At 41.4% G+C, this 17,931-nt stretch overlaps 1 long non-coding RNA gene across 1 annotated transcript; it reads left to right on the forward strand.

Moving 5' to 3' along the window:
• The first annotated feature begins 293 nt into the window (after positions 1 to 293).
• Positions 294 to 1,887, forward strand: LOC129150021 (uncharacterized). Its single transcript, XR_008556800.1, has 3 exons — positions 294 to 360; positions 475 to 593; positions 1,823 to 1,887. It is a non-coding gene; the product is annotated as an uncharacterized LOC129150021 (long non-coding RNA).
• The last annotated feature ends 16,044 nt before the right edge of the window (positions 1,888 to 17,931 follow it).

The following is a 17,931-nucleotide window of genomic DNA, read 5'->3' on the forward strand; positions in this document are numbered from 1 at the left end:
AAATGGAAATCCAGTGCCTGGTCAGGTTTGGCTAATTTTCAGGACTTGTTCATCTTTCGTTTGAGAGGAAAAAAATTCTCACAGATGGGGGCAGGAGGCCTGATGGTCCCCATCTGCTTTAGCCCCTCCTAACTTCCTTATGGGCCCAATTTGAATACCAGCGTCCCCCAGGGTTTGAAGGCTGTCTTCTTGCATCACTCTAGATGGGGGACACTGAGGCTGTGCTGTCAGTTTTGACATCTAAGGGTGAAATATATTATCAACTGCAACTCTCACTCCTCTTTTAAAATAGGGCTCAGTTTCTGTCCCTTTTCATTCCCTATCCCTGTGTAGAGAGGATAGATCTGCTGCAAGTTTAAGGTAATTCCAGATTATTTATCGTTATCGCTAAGCAATGTGTTTGACATTTTGTACATTTTTTATGGATAACAGAGTAATTCTTTCCTTTTCACTTCTTTACATATTCAAATTCAGATGTGAAGGACAGTATGAAGGATAGTGGAAAAGGAGACAGTGAAATGAATGACAGCAGTTCTGATATCAGTAGAGAGGGCTTCAAGAAAACATCTTTTGTGTGGTTGCAAAGTAAGAGGGTAAGTTCAAATCTGAGACTCTGAAGCTCTCCTCTCAAAGTCATCATCATACTGCCTGCCTGCCTGCCTGAGTAGGAAAAACTGAACAAGTGGTCCCAGCTATGCCTTCATGCAGTGGGGTATGCTGAGTGCTGCTGAACTGAGCTGGCAGTTTTGACCATTTATTATTTTGTTGGTTCTATGTATTTTAGATACTTAACACTTACTGACTTATTTAGTTCCCATAGGAAATCCAGTGAGGTAGGAAGCTGAAGTACACAGAGTTTAAGTAAGTTGTCCAAGTGTTGGTGTTAAGATCTTAGCCCAGGAATTTTGGCTCTAGATTTCTGGCTCTTAATCACCCTACTAAATTGCTTCTCTATTCATGCAAAAAGATAAAAACGTTAGAGTATTATGGTTACTAATACTAAAATAATTTTGTGTCACAAGCACTAAAGATATAACTTCCCATACAAGGGCATTCCCAAATGGAAATAGCATATGAATAGGTAAGTTTCATAGGGGCCAGCACACCATTTGCTGGGAATGTATGAATAGGTGGTTTGGTATGGCTTTTCTTCGTTTAGAGAACTTTGCACCAACACAATTTCATGCTATTCAGTCCATTTCCTGTAATATCTGGGAGCTTTGTTTTAGGCCAAAATCTCTGTAATGGTGTCTGGTTCTGGAGTGGTAGCTCCTCTGAGGAAAATCGTAGTCAATTATGAGGTATTTTGTGTTAGTTCCCATGAAAGTACTAGTAGGCTCTTAATCTTTAGTTCCTTAAAGACGATACCTTACTCTGAAAGATGAGTCCTAATGGTGTGTCTTCCTGATTTAAGTGCCTCTTTGACATAATGGATATTTTGCTTTGTTTAGTTCCTTCAGCCGCTTTTATTTACTTATTTTTTTAATGAGATGACCTCTAGAAGTGTCTCGGCATCCTGAATAACCCGTAGTTTTTAAATATCTTTCCTGAAATGAGGCACACTTAGAGTTGAATACAGTACTCCAGCCTCTATAGTGACCTCCAAACTTATATATCCAATTGCCTACTCAGCATCTCCTTTTAGGTAAATTTAATGGATTTGCTACATGTTCAAATTGAACTCTTGATTTTTATTCTCCAAATCTGTTCTTTCTCTAATGTTTGTATCTTGGTACAGGACACCTCTATTCATGTAGTTGCTTGCTCTGCCCAAAATCCTTCAGTCATTTAAAATATATATATATATTTTTATTGATTTCAGAGAGGAAGGAAGAGGGAGAAAGAAACATCAATGATGAGAAAGAATCATTGATTGGCCACCTCCTGCATGTCCCCTACTGGAGATCAAGCCCAAAACCCAGGCATGTGCTCTTGACCAGAATCGAACCTGGGACCCTTCAGTCCGCAGGCCAATGCTCCATCCACTGAGCCAAACCGGCTGGGGCCCTTCAGTCATTCCTGATTTGTATCTTTCCAATCCATCAGCAAATCTTACTGGATTTACTTGGAAAATATATTCTCAATCAATGCTAATCTCACTACCTTCACTGTTGCCACTCTTCCCCAGGCCTTATATCTCCTGCTTGGACAACTGCAATAACCTCACAACTGGCCTCTCTGCTTCCATGCCTGCCTTCTTGCAGTCTGTCCTCCATACAAGATCTGGATCGATCCTCTTACTTCATTAATCAGATCACAGTACTCAACTCTCCAATGACTTCTCATTTAAAATCCAATCCCAAGTTCTTACCATGGTGTCCCAGTTACCATTGCTGCTATGTAACAAGCTTGTCACAAATATAGCCATTTAAAACAACCATCCTATCTAATAAAGAGGGAATATGCTAATTGACATCATGTCCTCACAAAGATGGTGAAGCCCACAGCCAATAAGGAGGGAATATACTAATTGACTGCCACGCCTTCAAAGATGGCGGTGCCCACAGCCACAAGATGGCGGTGCCCAGTCCCCTTAGCCTCACCGGGGCACACCTGCCTCTGGAGTCCCCAAGTCCCCTCAGTCCCCCAGCCACCCAGAGCTGACCTGAGGTGCAGACAAGCCTCAGATGGCAGCTGCCCAGCCACCCAGGGCCAGCCTGAGGGACAACCAAACGACTGAACAAGCAGGCTGTGTGGGGGTGACCAGGCCAGCAGGAGGGTTAGTGAGGGATGGCCAAACAACTGAACAAGCAGGCTGCATGGGGCAACCAAGCCGGTGGGGGAGGGGCAGTTGGAGGCAACCAGGCTGGCAGGAGGGGCAGTTGGGGGTGACCAGGCTAGCAGGGGGGGAAGTTGGGGGTGATTAGGCTGGCAGGGGGGCAGTGAGGGGTGAGGGGCAACCAAGCAGGCAGGCAGGTGAGCGATTAGGAGCCAGGAGTCCAGGATTGTGAGAGGGATGTCCAACTGCTGGTCTAGACCGGCAGTTGGACATCCCCTGAGGAGTCCCGGATTGGAGAGGGTGCAGGCTGGGCTGAGGGCCCCCACCCCCAGTGCATGAATTTTGTGCACTGGGCCTCTAGTTTTATTATATTTACTAGAGGCCCGGTGCATGAAATTCGTGCACAGAGGGGGGTTGTCCCTCAGCCCAGCCTGTACCCTCTCCAAAATGGGACCCCTCGAGGGATGTCCGACTGCCCGTGTAGGCCCGATTCCAGGGATTGGGCCTACACGGGCAGTCGGACATCTCTTTCACAATCCAGGACTGCTGGCTCCCAACTGCTTGCCTGCCTGCCTTCCTGATTGCCCCTAACCGCTTCTGCCTGCCAGCCTGATCACCCCCTAACCACTCTGCTGACAGCCTGTTTGCCCCCAACTTCCCTCCTCTGCCGGCCTGGTCACCCCTAACTGCCCTCTCCTGCAGGGCTGATCACCTCCAACTGCCCTCCCTTGCAGGCTGGGTGCCTCCCAACTGCCCTCTCCTGCTGGTCATCTTGTGGTGGCCATCTTGTGTCCACATGGGGGCAGGATCTTTGACCACATGGGGGCAGGTATATTGTGTGTTGGAGTGATGGTCAATCTGCATATTACTCTTTTATTAGACAGGATAGAGGCCTGGTACAGGGGTGGGGGCCAGTTGGTTTGCCCTGAAGGGCGTCCCGGATCTGGTGGGGGTTCCCTTGGGGTGTGGGGCGGCCTGAGCAAGGGGCCTGTGGTGGTTTGCAGGCCGGCCACGCCCCCTGGCAACCCAAGCAGAGGCCCTGGTATGTGGAATTTATTTTCCTTCTACAATTGAAACTTTGTAGCTTGAGTGGAGGCTTAGGCCTGGCCAGGGCGGAAAGCTTAGCTTCCTCTGTTACCTAGGAAACCTTGCTCTCTGTGGCTGTAGCCATCTTGTTTGGGTTAATTTGCATACTTGCTCTGATTGGATGGTGGGCGTGGCTTGTGGGCGTGTCAGAGGTATGGTCAATTTGCATATTTGTCTATTATTAGATAGGATGGACTCTAAAAGTCAGTTTGGGCAGGACATAGCAGGCATTTTTCTGCTCTAATCTTTGAGGCCTTAACTGAGATGTGTTGGCTGGGGGCTGGAGTCATTTAAAGGTTTATTTAGTTACATATCTAGATGTGGACTACGATAACATGAAAGTGTGGAATTGAGAACTTGGGAGTGTGGAGCGGGCCTACATGGGCCCTCTACATGTGGCTTGACTTTCTCACAGTGTGGTAACCTCAGGAAAGTCACATGGAAGCTGAGGGTTGCAAACAAGAATGTTCCATCAAACAAGACAGAAATAGTATTCTCTTTTAGGACCCAGCCTCAGAAATGACACAGTCATTTCCATCATATCCTACTGATCCAAGCAGTCTTAAGCTCACCTGGATTCAAAGGGAAGGGATAAAGCCTCTACACTGGAAATTATTCAAGAATTTTGGGGCTGCGTTTGTAACAAGCAACACATGGCCCATAAAGTCCTGCATTATTTGGCCCCGGCTGCTTCTCCCACTTGATTCCTTACTATTCCTCCTGATCATTTAGGTTATTTTATTGGCTTTCCTGTTGTTTTTGAACCCCAAGCATAGCTCCATCTCAGACCTCAGGGTCTTGCTGCTCCCTCTGCCTAGTAAGCTCTTTCTCTATGCATACATATTATTTACTTCCTGCCTTCATTTAGGCCTTTGCTCAAATGTCCATCTTCTCAAAGAGGCCTTCCATACCTCAACTTGCCTCTCCCCTTGTTTTATTTTTCTTCATAACATTTATCACTCCCTGACATTATTTTAAATATTTATTTGTTTTCTGTTCTATGTGGAATCACCAGCATCAAGTGTGAATTTACAAAGATTACTGAATACGTGAACGAAGGTGCACTCTAACCAGCATATACAATGTGACTCTTTGACTATTTCTCATGATAATATCACATCTTAGATTAGGGCAAACTTGCGTCGGTATTTTTAGAAGTTCCATAGTGCTGCTTTACTTGGTGGAAAATTTTAGTGTCATCTTAACACTTGAAAATTTTACAGCAAATTTATCTTTCCAGATCATTTAATGTTAAATTAAGCTTTTCAAAAAAAATTAAATTCCAGGAACTCCTACTGTTTATTCTCTATTTAGGGACTTACCAGCTTATTCTTGCCTTAACTCAGTTTTCTTTTCACAGTAATAGGCAGGCTCTCTGAGTCCGGGTGCTGCTATGGCAAATAATCGTGCGATCAAGGCAATGTGTTTAATTGAAGAATCACAATCTTTCCTCTAACCTATATCCAACAGCTATATTTTATTTAGTTATTAAACATTGTTTACATAGTACCTACCATGTGTCAGGAACTGTCCTAGGGATTTACAAATATTAACTTAATCCTCTCAATAATGATATTAGGTAAGAACTGTCACGTAACCCCGTTTCCTATATGGGAAAACTGAGGCATTGAATTGTTGGGGGATTTTGATCAAGGCCACTCAGCTCTAAGGGGCAAAGCTGGGTTTCCAACACTGGAAGTCCGGCTCCGGAGTCCATGCTTGTAACGTTCTGCTGTAGTGTACTTTCAGTGGGCTTTAAACACTTCTTTTATAAGTTTTCTAAAGATTTAGGACTGATTTACATTTCTGAGGGTGTTCCTCTCTTTAATAATTTATGGTTCAATTTATACTCAACTCTCTGCTGCATTTTTTTGTAAAACTTTTACTGGAATGACTGAAAGGGTGACACATGAGTGATGGCAAGGTCACTGAATTAGATGTTGGGGATCAGTTTAGTGAAGGTACTGCTATTTTTTTTGCATCTCACACTCTTAATAATTACCACAAAGAATAAATGTATTAATAAATACACTTAACATCTTCACAAACTTCATTTTAGATTATAATTTTAAACATTCATCCTATGAGATCTCTATCAAAGATTCCAGCAAATCATTTCATTTACTTGGTTGAATTTAATTTCCATTTAATTTCCTCAGTGTACCAGCAGGTGGAGGTAAAAGTCACTAGTAGAAAATACAGAGGAAAAACAAAGAAATAAACAGCTGGAACAGCCTCTTAACAACTAAATGTTGTTTGCATTTTTAAATCTATTGCTATGTAGACTTCTGATTTTTTAAACTGTTTGAAGCTGTTCCATTTTTATGTCCATGTTGTTTCAGATCATTCAGAATAAAAAACATTTATGGATCCTGAAAGATTAATTCAGGAATTTCAAAGCAGCAAGAATCTCTCATTACATCATGAAAACAGCTACAGGACTGCACTTTCTTCAAGAACTATTTGCCCTCACGTTTCTCAGCTGAGAAATATGAATTTCCAACCAGAACATTCAGAAGTCAAAGGATGTTATTTTCAAGTCTGTGTCTCCCAAAATGAAGGGCTGCCAAGTGTATATGACAGAGTTCAAAACTTCAGGCCAGCTATGCCACCTCTCCTCCTTGGGCAGAATGATGAATTAAATCATTCTTCAGTGAATGGATCAGCTTCATGTACCTCAGAAATAGCCCCTTCATTCTGAGATGCCGCAACTCACATAGACAGTTATGTTTGGGGAACTTACACCTTTATGTTTCTGTCAAGTATTTATAAGCCAAGTTGCATACACAAGCCCACCAGTTTTGATGGACATTTCCCTAAATTATGTCAACAGTCAATGTCAGAGCACACAATGATTTTATATAATCCAGGCTCTCTTACCAAAGAGTCATAAATATAGTATTTATTGCCACAAATATAATAAATGAACATAAATTTGGTATTTGGGTATCTTTTATACACATAAAAATATTGATCTAACTGTTCATTTACATTTGAGTATTTGCAATTCTACTGGGAACATAATTTCACTTTGAATTATTTTAGGCTAGATCAGAAATATGGACCCTGACTGTAACCATAGGCCCAGTGGGGAGAAAGAGGAAGCTGTGGACAAGCACCCTTGGGGTGGGGGAACCCAAATTATTTCTGTAGCCTGACACCTGTGGGGGCTGCTGAGTGCTTACCGGGGGAGCAGTGGCAGATGCTGGCAGTGGGTGAAAATCCAATGGAGGTGGCAGGGGGTGTGCTTTTGGGCACTAAACTGAGTCATAGCAGCTGTCAGACGTGGGGCTTCAGGGGGCATGGGTGGCAAGAGCTAAAGAAAGTCTCAAGGCCTCAGTCATCTGGGTTAGAGCTCCCATCAGGACTCCTCCTCGCTGTGAGCAGGAGGTTAGGTGGAAATCGAGGCAGAAGACCAGGAGCAAAAGGATGGGTTGGACCCAAAATGCAGTGACTTGCAGATGATGTGAGCAGCTGGGCCTCCTCTGTGGTTGACCAGATCCAGGGGAAGCAAGGCTGGGTGATGGGGTGGAAGCATGTGGATTATGTCTTGTTTTCTTCAAGGTCAGCTCAGACTATGGGAAGAATTGAGTCTGTAAGTGCAGGAAACTAGTGTCTCCCCAATTGGAAGAGTCTGGGTTCATCAGGATCTGACAGGCAAGACCTGTCTGCACAAATACTCCTAGCCATGTGTGGCTGCTTAAATTTAAATGGATTAAAATGTGCTATGATGAAAAATTTAGTTCCTTGGTCACATTAGCTACATTTCAGTTGCTCAATAGCACACATGGTTAATGACTACAGTGTTGGGTAGACTAGCTATCCACCATTTCCATCATTCCAGGTCTAACGGACAGCACTGACCTAGAAGCAGCAGGACAGAGGGCCAGCTCCTTGGGCTGGGGGTGTTGGGGGCAACCAGGGACCCACCCACCTTGCTCAGCACATACATGGGGACTGTGTGTTCTTATGTTCTCCACACTTCCCGGGTTCGTGAAAGTTTTTCTTTTATTGGTTCATATAAGCATCTAAAAATGGACTGACAGATTGTGTTATTTATTGCAAAATATATGAAAAGTGTCTAAAGACAAGAATTCCCAACGGTACAGATTTTCTGCAGACACAGGGAATGTCTAAAGACTCCTCTGCTATTCTAGCTAGCACCTTAAATTTATAGTCCTCATATTTAGTCCTATAACTTTAGACATTTTGCAGCAATCGTCATGATGATATCAACTCTTACTCCTGAACTCTCCCAAGAAATAATGCAGCCGTTTTCATGGCCAGTAATTCATTTTCAGCCATGCTCAGACAAGAAGCTCGTAAGTACTTTTAACTCCTCTGACTGCTGGCCTCCAGAGAAAATCACTGCTGCAGAAATTGGTTCCCAGGTCCTGTGGTGTCTTCAGTCAGTGCCCTGTCCCAAGTGTCAGCTTTCTAGAACAGGCGGCCCCAGAGGGACTGCAGCTTTACGTGAGACGTACCTTGAGAGTAAAATGTACACCTATCCTTTGGATTAAGTGAAATAATGTTATGTGAATGAATTCTGTGGAAAATGTTATTTAGAAGCCAAGCATTTAAAACTTTCTCTCAAATTTATAAACACAAGATTAGATGTATTTGTTTTTCTTAAAACCAGGTTCACATGTATTTGTGACGTTGGCTTCTACCTTAATTGTGATTCCTGAAGCAATTTATAACTCCTAAACCCTGCCTGTTTGTGACTACATTCTCAGTGAGGGAAATAATAATGGGATACATTTATCAAACACTCATTGTCTACAAGGCTCTGTGCTAAATGCTTCACATGAATTATTGTATTTCTACATCATAACCATCCTAGGAATTAGTAATATTATCATTCTCAATTTAATAAAGCAGGAAAAGGAGGTTTGGAGGATAATTTGTCTGAGATCATATAATAAATGAAGGAATTGTGATATAACAATGCTCATGAATTTTAGGTTTTCTACTGGATGAATTTTAAATGTACACACTTATGTAACACAACACGGATCAAGGCTCTCTGGAAGGCTCCTTGTGCACCTTCCGGGCACTAACTCGCCCCAAAGTATTTCTATTGAAACCTTTTCCACCCTCTATTACCTTTTCCTGTACTTGAGCTGCATGTATATAAAATCATGCAGTGTATCCTCTTTGGTGCCTGGCTCAGCATTGTGTCTGTGAGCTTCATCCATGCTGAGTGTATTGGTGGTCCATTCTTTCTCACTGCTGTGTACTATTTCATTTATGTATTTGCCACAATTTATCCACTCTGTAGTTGTTAGACATTAGGGTGACTTCAAGTTTTTGGCTTTTGTGAATAGTGAATTAATTTACACCTGTTTTTTGGTCAACATAAACACTCATTTCTGTTGGCCATATATCCAGGAGTGGAATTGTTGGGTCAAAGGGTGAAGGAACTAGGATTTGAACCTCGAATTTTCTCACGATTGCCCATTGTGCAACACCACTGCATCAATAACAGCTAACACTGACTAAAAACTCTGTCTGCCAGACACGCTGCTAAGCTCTGTTTTTCTAAGCAGGCTCTTAATATAAGAGAACTTTCTATAAGCTTAACTAATAGCAGGGAGAGTTATATTTGTTCAACAAATAAGGCAGTCTTTAAATTATCATTAAATACTGATGTATTACAATGCTTGTAAATGCTTAGTAGCTTCTTTTTGAAAAGACTGTAATAGTATCCATCTTTGACAGTCTTGTTTTGCTCAGTGAAATGTATACAGTAAGAGTAGAGTTAGCAATTGATTATTCATTTACTTATATACTGTAATTAGCTAAGGAAGAAACAAATCAATTTAAAACCAATTTCACATGCACAGGAATTGATTGGAGACTCGAATATGCTGAATAAAAAAGTGCAGCTAGCTAATCTCAATTTGTATTTCATCGAGCAAATGTCAGCCATTGATTTCTGTGGCTTACTACTGGTGAGACCATCTGTCTATCATTTCTGTAAAGGTAGCACAGCACAGTCACTGTGCAGGTTAATTAGGTGTGGGCTAGTCATTTCGCTTGCTTGCGGAAGATGTAATATTTAGCTGTAGGAAGGCAAAACCTCAGCCAGCTGCCTGTTCCATCACCTACTTTCAGCCTCTGACTCATCTTAATTTAATGTTCATTGATTCTCATTGTTGGATGTTGTACAGAGGAGCCCTTTTGTAATGTGGTGTGTGAAGATTGGGCAAAAAATGACTTCATAGGCTAACTGAATTCTCTCAAGCTCTTTTGGACTCCTAACAATGCAGCATTACATTGTAGGGGAATGGCTTGACCGGTGCATTGCAGAACAGGTTTCCACAATGTGCCTAGTTTTCTTAAAGAGTCATGCATGCTGCCTTGGCAATACAGGATTGTATACTATTTGACAAAGTTGTGATGCCTTCTGACTTGGCATAACACAGAACATGTAATTTTGCACTCTACTCAAATTCTGCTATTCCTGTGGCAGGTGGCCTGAAGAAATAGAGCAAAAATAATGTGGTTTTTTTTTTTTTTTCACAAAAGAAATAACACAGACTCTTTGTTTTTTATTTCCTCTCTCTCCTAAAATGGGGATAGTAGTACCTACTTCATAGGGATTTTGTGGTAGCTAAATGATAAAGTACATGTAAAATGTTCACAGCAATGCTTTGCGCATAGAAATCACTTAATAAATATTTATTATTAACATCATTCTTCATCCCCCCTGCTTTATTTAAATTGATGCTGTTTCTTATTCCAAATATTTAAATGTCAAAGTCAGTAATAATAACTTCACTAGTTCTTTAGTTCAAGAATCCTTTGGAAAACTCACAAAAACTTGGTATCCCACTTTTACTGGCTTTGGTGAATGTTAATGTGCCATTTAATCCAGCCCTTAGGCCACCTGCTCTGCACCCCACATGCTCCCATCAGCCGTGATGCTGTAGTAACACCCTGCACGAGGCACAAAGTAATAAAGTGGTAAATGATCCACTTCTAACCCAGGCCATTGGAGCTGGGGATGTGACTAATAGAGAGACATTTTTAAATCATGTGGGAAATTCTTCCCCAAAAAACACAGCCTGAGAGGTATTTTCCTTCCAACCAGAAGCCAGGAAAACCTATAAAACTTCTACTTAAGGCCCAGAAGGCATTCACAGACACTCATGAATATTTTAGTAGACATTTTTCTATAGGGCATATGCTCTGGTCCATGCTTACTTTTCAGTTCTATCTCCTGACACCTTCCTGCTTGCACTGCTGCCCCAGTCTCAATGGTCTGCCTCCCCTACAATGGAGATGGGACAGCCACTTAGACAATAAGCCAAGTTCTGATCCCAGGGGCAAGGCCCGCCTCTCAGAGAGCTCTGGGGCTAGGATACAGCCGAGGACCTTTAGAGAGATGGGTTCCTGAAATGTGTAGATTACCTGTTCACCCGAGTCCATGTCCGCGAGCAGTCTTCCGTCTTCTGCAGATAACTTGGTTTTCCATGTAGGTCTCTTTTTAGGGAGCGAATGGGCAGGACATATAGAAGCATGAATTCTGTTCTTGCACAATTTAGAATTTTCATTATAAATTAATTAAAGTGAGATTTTGGTTTCAGACACCTGTTGGTTGAAGTGATTCTGCTATAACAGAAAAGGATTTATTTTCATAGTGCTGAAAAATCAGGGATCTGAGTCTGCCTATATGGGCTGACCCTGGATTATGGTAAACTGGGAGAGATAATGAATCCAAGTCCCTGAGGTCTTCCAGGGCACAGCCTGGTGGTCCTCTCCAGGCAACATGCCATCCTGATCCCTGAGGTGGACACGCCAGAGCATTTCCTAATTAAATGTCTATATCAGGCATGATGATGTGATCATTACGCATATCAGTCTAGATCTTCATGTGTACAGTGTTACTTCCTGCATTCCTGCGAAGAAGGTAGCGTTACATGTTTTCCAAATATAAGAGGATGGAGGTTAAATTACTTATGTAAGTCACAGAGCTATAGAGTGGTGGAGCTTCCATGCCAGACCACATCTTCCCGGTTCAAGTGCATGTCCCATGTTGCTGTCCTGTCTTTCCTTCAGCTCGTTAGTTCTTCATTTTATTAGGTCTATAGGCCTAGGAATCAGAATCTTTAAAATCCCATTTTGGAAGTTTCTTTGCTCAAATCACCAGGAGCATACGAACAGCCTAAATGCATGTTCAACCACTCACAGATGAGACCTGTTTGCTGGCGGAGCATCTCTCATCCATCACGCATGCTCCTAACAGGCCTGGCAGGGCCTGCACCAAGGGGAGCTTTTCTTCCTCTCTCAGTGGTACTTCCTTTGAGGCATGTACTGTTCAGGGCCCTGTTGAGATTTTGATTAGAAAAGACAGATATTGGGCAACTTCCATTAATGTTTTATTTCTCCTGTAGCAAAATGTAGGCTCTTGCAACTTTCTCCAGGGAATTTAATTTTCCATGTCTTTTGGCAAATTCAATTTTGAGTTTTACATAAAACACCAGAAAACAGTTAGTGGCCTGGTCAGGGGTTATGTTTGTGATTCAATGATTCTTGGAGGTGACTTTAACCCTTTTGCAACCTATTCTCCCCTTCTGTAATCTACAAACAACTAGCTTTCTAAAGGAAAAGAAACCTATGTTTTAATATATAAAGCACCTAAAGTATTTAACTTTCTTTTGTCCTCTTCTCTCTGGTTATGGTAATGCCATTTCATTTATTTTTATGAGGCCCTCAAAGGTAACAAAACCTTCTATAAGCCATGAAACTTGAAAATGTACTTTGAAATGTTCAGTACACAATAACTGACATTAAGATAGCACATTGTCCACCTGAGCACCTTTAAACACCTTCGCTGATGTGTCCTTGTTTATATGTAAATATTTCTCTCTTTTCCACGTCCAGCATGGCTAGAGAGCAGTCCGGTTCCTGAATAGGGGCTGCTGGGGATTGAGAAAATGAAAGAAAGAGACAGACATAGAGATCGAAGGAAAGCTGGGGCCAGGTGGGATCACTGTCCTCTGACGGACAGACAGGGACCCAGAGCTAATACAGCATGTTTATTTTATACAGCAAAAACCAGGAAGTTTTACTAAAGGTCAAGACAAAGGAGAATATGTGCATTGTTGGGTGAGCCCGAGTCGTATTCATTCCTGGTGCTTGGCTAGATTTAGATAATGACCCTTCCCCCCTCTCCTCCCAGCCCCTGGGCTGAAGGTCAAGCTGACAACACTCCTGCCTCTGGCAAGGTGTGTTTCCAGGACGTGGCTCTGCCAATGCCACTGGATTCAGCTGACAATAATTAAAGAAATGCCCATGTGCCTTCCCAGGTACTCTCTACATTTACATATACTGTATATCTTAGTGTCCTAGTCTTCACCTAGCTCAATGTATAATGTATACATAATTTATATTCATTGATTCTGGGATTTAGTTCCATTCTGTGGATTCTTTGAACTGTCTTTTTCTTCTCCTCCCATTTCTCCTCCTCCTTTTTCTCCCCCCTGCCTCCTTCTCCTCCTCCTCTTTCTGGCCACCTGAATATTATTAATTTTTGCTACTCATTAGCATTTTTCTAGTGTTGAAACTAGGATAGGAGAGTGATGAAAGTCACACATATAAATTTGACTCTTGCTGTGATGTGACCAAACAAGTGTTTTAGAAAATGGGTCAAATAAATCAAGCAACCTGTACAAAGTTTGGAGCTGCAGTTTCTACTAACATTTGTTCTAAAGAGCAAGAGCAAACTGGGGTAGGGAGTACTACCTTTCTGCAACTAATATGAACTTCCTCCTTTAAAGCTACTGTTTTTTTTCCAGGATCCACACCATCATACTTATAATACCATGCAACCAATTGCCCACATTCCCTCAGAAAGACAAGGTTAAAACTTGAAAAATGAATGAGCTATATATCCAAATTTGTTTTTTAAAAGCTTCAATATTATTGACTATGAATCACATTTGTAGATGTCATTTAACCATAAATATACAGAAAACAATCTAACTTTATGCTATGAATTTTTGTTGTTTTAAACAACAAGGCAACAATCTTAGCTGGAACCCATGTTTTCTAAAACAAATCAAAAAAGTGAGTTAATGAAAAAAATGTTTCATGGACTGTGGCTTAGTAATTTTAGTTTACTTTGTGAGCAGAGGGTCATGAAATACATGTTTTATCAGCCTTAAAGTTTGTCTACATCTGATTGGACCTGGGAACTCCCTTTACAGAGCTTCCTTCTTATAAATGCCTGTGCTGCCCTGAGGGAAAGGAGATGAGTGAGCTGGGGAACTGTTGGGGATCAAGTTGTCTGTCAGAAGGGACCTCTTCTGTACCCCATCTGTTCTTTGGTGAGCTCCTCTCCAAACACCTGAGTCCACAGCAGGCTGAGGAGATGATAGATTACCAATGTCACTGACAGTGGAGATGATTGTCCCTGATGAGGGAGAAACTTCTTACTCTTAGTGTTGAAGAGTGAGAAACTTCTCACCCTTAGTTTTCTGGGTTGGTTTAAGAAATGGAAAATATATGGTATGATCTTATTTTAGTCATACTTCCTTCTCCTTTTTCTTTTTTATACTTAGTATCTGGTAAAGTTATGGGGTATCACAATCTGGTCTGTGGGTAGCCAATCTAAAGTGAAAGCAGAGCAACTTTTTCTACCCCCTATACTTGGGCCTTAAGTGAGCATCTTGCTTGACACCAGTACTGTAGACTTTCAGGAGATGTTTATTAAATAATGAAATGATTTATCAGGGGAAAGTCACTTAAATAGATTTAACACACTTTTATATCTATATTTTATTTATGAGTAATATGGGCATACTGAAGATGAGGAACATGCTTTTCTCTCTTTTCTGCTTCAGAGTAAAAGGAAGAGTCAAGCCTTACCACTTCTTCAGCAAAGGATAAAGGAACATTTAAATGACACCGCGCATAGCTAAGTCACTCTTTGAATATCAGTATCTTTTAAGTCTATGTTGCAAAAACGTAGGCATAAATTCATACCTGAGGAAAAGACCTTGTTTGTTTGTTTTTAATCCTCACCTGAGAACATGTTTTTATTGATTTGAGAGAGATAGAGAGAGAGAAGAGAGAGGAACATTGATTGGCTGCCTCCCACAACAGCCCCAACCAGGGATTGAATCCGCAACCTACGTATGTGCCCTGATTGGGAATCGAAACCACAACTCTTTGGTGTACAGGATGATACTCCAAGCAACTGAGCCATTTGGCCAGGGTGAAAAGACCTTGTTTTAAGGCATACAGAGTTTGTGTTCGGAATTGTGCTTGAACTTGGATGGGATGAACTTGGCTTGAAAGCCTTGAGGTCTTCCACAAGGAGAAGTGACTTTGGGCTGTGGATGTCAGTAGGTGCTCCAGAAATAGGCTTGATGCTAGTCTCTTACCTCTAATCCTTGCAGACATGTCAAAGGTAGACATTATTACCCCATTTTAAGACAAAAAAAGTCAGAGAAGTTAAATGATTTATTTAAAGATATAAGTTATAAAACTGTCAAATTGGGATTTTAATCCATGTATGTTTGACTTGAAAACCCAAACTTTTTTTTTCTACCACACCTTTCTGTCTTTCTGGAAAAGCCAACAGTCACACTCTTTGGATCTGGTAGTATTTCAGATATATCAATCAACATAGTGGCAAATGTACCATGCATCATTAAACAAAGTGTTTCACACATATATTACTACAGGCAGTTTTATACAGACTGTGGGGCATTAAGCATCGTTTTTCACACATATATCACTAAACACAGTACACCCCTAGTGACTAAGGGTCTCCTCTTGGATCATAGCCAGTTGTGTTTCAAATGGTCAGGTGTCCAAAAACAAAACAAAACAAAACAAAACAAAACAAAAATACAGAAATAAAAGGGTCAGATGACAGTCATCTCTATGGCAAGCTGGATGTGATTCGTTTTTTATTTATCTATTTATTTATTTAGAAGGGAAAAATATAACTCAGCTCTATTGTATTAGTGTTTGTACCAATGCAATCATATAATAAAATTTATATATATATATATATATATATATATATATACATATACACACACATATATGTGTCTGGTCGCCCCCAACTGCCCCCTCCCTCCAGCCTGTTCACCTCTAACTCCACCCCCCCCAGCCTGGCTGCCCCTAACTTTCCTCCTTGCTGGCCTGGTCACCTCTTACTGGCCCCCTGCCAGCCTGGTTGCCTCCAACTGCCCCCCTCTGCTGGCCTGGTTGCCCCTAACTGCCCCCCCCCCTGCTGGCCTGGTCACCCCTAACTTTCCCCACTGCCAGCCTGGTCGCCCCATGCAGCCTGCTGTTCAGTCGTTTGTTTGTCCCTCACTAACCCCCCTGCCAACCTGGTTGCCCCACACAGCCTGCTGTTCAGTCGTTTGGTCATCCCTCACTAATCCCCCTGCCGGCCTGGTCATAGGCAGCCATCTTGTGAGGGCGTGAGGATTAATTTGCATATTACCTCTTTATTATATAGGATAGTTTCTTCCCTGCTTTTATCTGGGATCATTTTCTTTTTTCCCGAAGAACTCACAATAATTATTCTTTTACTCTGGACCTGCTGGCTATGAATTTTCTGAAACATCTTTATTTCTTCATTAAAAAAACTTAACCCAAGTATAATATACATACAGTAAGTGCACACATAATAAGCACATAGTACATGAATTTTTCACAAACTGAAAACACCTGTGTAACAAACACCCAGCTCATGAAACAGAACATAACCATCACCAGGAGTCTCTCAGCTCCCCTCCAGTCACTGTTCCCACAAAGAGTGTTAGCTCTTCTGATTCCTCACATCATAGATTACAGCTGACTGTTTTTGTGGGATAATATGGAGCATGCTCTTTTGTGATAGACTTCTTTACTCAGATATATTTGTGAGATTCACTCATATTATTGCATGTAGTTGCAAAGAGTGGATGCTAACCTATATAGTGTTTTGTTGTGTTGATATACCAATATTCATTTATCCATTTAGTATTGATAGGCATTTGGGTATTTGCCAATTTTGGTTGATTACATATAGTGCAGCTATGAATTTTTTAATGCAATATTTATGTCCTTCTCACATACAAAATACTAGTATATTCACTTCATCCCATAGGTCTTTTAAAAATGTGTCTCCTTTAGTATAGAACTCTTACATATTTTTTTAAAGATTTAATTCTAATAACTTGATGTTTTTTTAAAATATATTTTTATTGATTTCAGAGAGGAAGGGAGAGGGAGAGATAGATAGAAACACCAATGATGAGAGAGAATCATTGATCGGCTGCCTCCTGCACGCCCGGCACTGGGGATTGAGCCAACAACTTGGGCATGTGCCCTGACCGGGAATTGAACTGTGATCTGATTCACTGAGCCATGCCAGCTGGGCATATTTTGATGGTGTTTTTTTTTTTGTTTTTGTTTTTGGTGCTATTATGAAGTATATCTTTTTATTTTTTTCATTTTTGTAAGATATTTTTTTAGGTTTATAACTCCAGGTTAGCAGTTATTTCCTTTCAGCTATTATCTTCTTGATACCACCATTTTATTTTTGAAAAGCTAGTGTTAGTCCTATTGTTGCTCCTTTGAAGGTGATGTGTCATATTTGTGATTGGTTTTCAGAATTTTCTCTTTGTTTTTCAGTGGTTTTACTATGTAAGCTATGTAAGATGTCTTGTTAATGAATCATGCCTCCTTGTATTTTTGCCCTTATATTGTCTCTCCTCTTTAATCTAGGGTAGCCCTCTGACTCACTTTTGACCAATAGAGTACATTATCTTTGACACTGTGTGACTTCTGAGGCTCAGGCATAAATCTTGCTGCTTACCTGGCCTCTTAGAACACTTACTCTTGAAATGTTCCCTTTTGGAAGCTGACTGTTAAGAAGTGCAACATCTCCAAGACCACCATACTATAAGAGAATCAAACCACATGGAGGAACCCTGGAAGATCCTGGAAGATGTTTCCATTGTGGGGGGGGGGGGGGGAGGGAGAGGGAGAGAGAAAGGGAGAGAGAGAAAGAGGGAGACAGAAAGAAAGGCAGGGAAGAATGAAAAGAAAGGAAGAAGAAGAGGCAACAAGAGAGAGAGAGAGAGAGAGAGAGAGAGAGAGAATATCTGTGATGC

This window comes from Eptesicus fuscus, chromosome 8, assembly GCF_027574615.1.
Source record: "Eptesicus fuscus isolate TK198812 chromosome 8, DD_ASM_mEF_20220401, whole genome shotgun sequence".
NCBI lineage: Eukaryota > Metazoa > Chordata > Mammalia > Chiroptera > Vespertilionidae > Eptesicus > Eptesicus fuscus.